At 36.3% G+C, this 4,258-nt stretch overlaps 1 pseudogene; it reads right to left on the bottom strand.

Moving 5' to 3' along the window:
• Nucleotides 1-714: 714 nt before the first annotated feature.
• On the bottom strand, nucleotides 715-1,510 carry LOC112413561 (40S ribosomal protein S3a-like; annotated as a pseudogene).
• Between the last annotated feature and the right edge of the window lie 2,748 nt (nucleotides 1,511-4,258).

Genomic DNA, 4,258 nt, shown 5'->3' with positions numbered 1-4,258 from the left:
AATTTTAAATTTTCAAGTTCACACACTATGGAGAAACAAGTGAAATTAATTTACTAATATTTTATTTAACCAAATGTATAAAAATTTTATCATTTCAACATATAATCACTATAAAAATTATTAATGAGATATTTTAGTTTCTCTTTGTTTTGTACTCTTTAAAATCTGGTGTGCATTTTACACTTACATCACATCTCAATTCACACAAGGCACATTTATTTTTAATTTTTATTGAAATATAGTTGATTTACAATGTTGTATTAGTTTCAGGTGTACAGCAAGGTGATTCAGTGTTTTATATATATATGTACATTGTTTTATATATATGAACATAAAATATATATATTCTCTCTATATATTTACATATATATTCCTTTTTAGATTCTTTTCCATTATAGGTTATTGCAAGATATTGAGTATAGTTCCCTATGTTATACAGTGGGTCCTTGTTGGTTATCTATTATGTATATAGTAGTGTGTATATGTTAATCACAAAGCCCTAATTTATCCCTCCCCCCCCACCAGCTTTCCCATTTGGTAACCGTAAGTTTGTTTTCTATCAGACTAGACACATTTCAATTGTGAAAGAGGCACATGTAGTAGTGACTACTGTATTAGAGCAGTTTTAGATTCTAGAACATACCTAGTTCTTTCCCTTTTATAAAAAAAATCACAAATCAGCTCTTTTATTTGTCACCATTAAAAGTCTGAATTTTAAACAGATTCTTGGACTGGTGACTCATATCCATCAGCTCATTCGACCTTAACACCTGTCCCATCTCCAGTAGCTTTTCCAAGAACTATCACCTTCACCATGAAGCTCCAGAGTTTTCCCAATTCAAATTTGGGCTTCTTCAGCATTTTTACTTTTCTAACAAAGAATCATGGAGCAGATAAATATATTGGCAAACTTTTCCTATGCCTTTTCCAGTGCTGTCTGGAATCAGTTTATTGACTACCTCTTTCAAGTCATTTATTTGTCTGCTCCTCTTGGGTCATGATTTTCATCATCTTCTTCCAGATTAGGAGGAACTGTCGGTGCTGGGCATAAGAGGTCTTCTGAATCTGATTGCTGCATTTTTTAGTAAAATGCACACAGAATAGATGAAGCAAATAACCATGGGTAGTCTTCATATCAACATGAACTTCAACCATGTTCTGCCATTTTTTGACCATGGAGCACATTTTGTCACAGGTAAGACCCATGCAATGGAAATTAGTTAGGCAGTTTTTGCCCTGAACATCCTCAATAATTAGCTTGAATTTTCTAAATGCAACTTCATCACTCTGCAGATCAGCAAGGCTCACTTCAAAAACATGACCCTTGAGGTCATCAGACGCAATTTTGGTTGCTTGAGTTCTCGTGATTAGTGTTTTCCCAATATTTCTTATATTGAACATAGCTGGTGCTTTCACATCATACCAATCTTTCTTAGAAAATGGGTCAACCACTTTCTTCTTGCCCCCTTTGGCCACCTTGTGTAACGTGCTTGTTCTGGCCGACTGCCATAGTACTGCTCAGTGTTCTCTCCCTTCTGATGGCCTCTACACCTGGAGGGTCCTCTGCTTGGATTACTCTTCCTCTAGCTCTTTTAAAAATATATACTTTTGGATAAATCATTGATAAAAGATTATTCACACATATAATGTGCAAACAATATGTAAATATTCACATATATATAATGTATATTCATAGTATAGAAATTAACATAATGCAAGTTTATTTCTTGCACATTCAAAGTCTAATGAAGAACACACAGCCCGCCTCAGGCTGGTGCAACATCACTCCAGTCTCTGCAAACGCAGGCTCGCCCCGCATTCCGTACCCCTCCCTCCCCCCAGCCTGAGTGAGTCAGAGCCCCTGAATCAGCTGCTCCTTTAACCCCCTCCTGTCTGAGCGAAGAACAGATGCCCTCAGGCAACCTACACACAGAGAAGGGGCCAAATCTAATGCTGAACCCCGGGATCTGTGCGAACAAAGAAGAGAAAGGGAAATTTCTCCCAGCAGCCTCAGGAGCAGCGGATTAAATCTCCACAATAAACCTGATACCCTGCATCTGTGGAATACCTGAATAGACAACGAATCATCCCAAATTGAGGAGGTGGACTTTGGAAGCAACTATATATATATATATTTCCCTTTTCCTCTTTTTGTCAGTGTGTATGTGTATGCTTCTGTGTGTGATTTTGTCTGTATAGCTTTGTTTTTCCCATTTGTCCTAGGGTTCTCTCTGTCCATTTGTTGTTGTTTTAGTATAGTTTTTAGTGCTTGTTATCATTGGTGGATTTGTTCTTTGGTTTGGTTGCTCTCTTCTTTCTTTCCTTTTTTTTCTTTAATTACTTAAAAAAATTTTAATAAATATTTTTTTATTCTAATAACTTTATTTTATTTTAATCTTCTTCCTTCTTTCTTTCTTTTTTTTTTCCTCCTTTTTATTCTGAGCTATGTGGATCACAGGCTCTTGATGCTCCAGCCAGGCATCAGGGCTGTGCCTCTGAGATGGGAGAGCCAAGTTCAGAACATTGGTCCACAAGAAACCTCTGAGCTCCACATAATATCAAATGGCAAAAATCTCCCAGAGATCTCTGTTTCAACACCAAGACCCAGCTCCACTGAACGAGCAAGCTACAGTGCTGGACACCCTATGCCAAACATCTAGCAAGACAGGAACACAACCCCACCCATTAGCAGAGAGGCTGCCAAAAACCATAATAAGGTCACAGAAACCCCAAAACACATCACCAGACTTTAGGGATACATACAGACTGAAAGTGAGGGGATGGAAAAATATATTCCATGAAAATGGAAATCAAAAGAAAGCTGGAGTAGCAATTCTCATATCAGGCAAAATGGACTTTAAAAGAAAGATTATTACAAGAGACAAAGTAGGACACTACATAATGATCAAGGGATCAATCCAAGAAGAAGATATACAACTGTAAATATTTATACACCCAACACAGGAGCACCTCAATACATAAGGCAAGTACTAACAGCCATAAAAGGGGAAATCGACAGTAACACAATCATAGTAGGTGACATTAACACCCTACTTTCACCAATGGACAGATCATCCAAAATGAAAATAAATGAGGAAACACAAGCTTTAAATGATGCATTAATCAAGATGGACTTAATTGATAGTTATAGGACATTCCATCCAAAAAAACCAGAATATACATTTTTCTCAAGTGCTCATGGAACATTCTCCAGGATAGATCATATCTTGGGTCACAAATCAAGTCTTGGTAAATTTAAGGAAATTGAAATCACATCAAGTATCTTTTCCGACCACAACGCTATGAGACTAGATATCAATTACAGGAATAAATCTGTAAAAAATACAAACACATGGAGGCTAAACAATGCACTACTTAATAACCAAGAGATCACTGAAGAAATCAAAGAGTAAATCAAAAAATACCTAGAAACAAAGGACAAGGAAAGCACAACAACCCAAAACATATGGGATGCAGCAAAAGCAGTTCTAAGAGGGAAGTTTATAGCAATACAATCCTACCTTAAGTAACAAGGAACATCTCAAATAAACAACGTAACCTTACACCTAAAACAATTAGAGAAAGAAGAACACGAAAGTCATCAGAAAAAAAGAAATCATAAAGCTCAGATCAGAAATATATGAAAAAGAAATGAAGGAAACGACAGCAAAGATCAATAAAACTAAAAGCTTATTCTTTGAGAAGATAGACAAGATTGATAAACAATTAGCCAGACTCATCAAGAAAAAAAAGGGAGAGGACTCAAATCAATAGAATGAGAAATGAAAAAGGGGAAGTAACAACTGACACTGCAGAAAAACAAGGATCATGAGAGATTACTACAAGCAGCTATATGCTAACAAAATGGACAACCTGGAAGAAATAGACAAATCCTTAGAAATGCACAACCTTCTGAGACTGAACCAGGAAGAAATAGAAAATATGAACAGGCCACTCACAAGCACTGAAATTGAAACTGTGATTAAAAATCTTCCAACAGGCAGGTATTTATGATAAAAACCCTGCAGAAGGTAGGCATAGAGGGAACATACCTCAACAAAATAAAGACCATATATGACAAACTCACAGCCAACGTTGTTCTCAATTGTGAAAAACTGAAATCATTTACACTAAGATCAGGAACAAGACAAGGTTGCCCACTCTCACGACTATTATTCAACATAGGTTTGGAAGTTTTAGCCACAGCAATCAGAGAAGAAAAAGAAATAAAAGGAATCCAAATCAGAAAAGAAGAAGT

Source organism: Neophocaena asiaeorientalis, unplaced genomic scaffold (genome assembly GCF_003031525.2).
Source record: "Neophocaena asiaeorientalis asiaeorientalis breed wild unplaced genomic scaffold, Neophocaena_asiaeorientalis_V1.1 scaffold31, whole genome shotgun sequence".
Classification (NCBI taxonomy): domain Eukaryota; kingdom Metazoa; phylum Chordata; class Mammalia; order Artiodactyla; family Phocoenidae; genus Neophocaena; species Neophocaena asiaeorientalis.
Note: the sequence above shows the minus strand (reverse complement) of the source record. Positions and strands in the feature narration are given on the sequence as shown.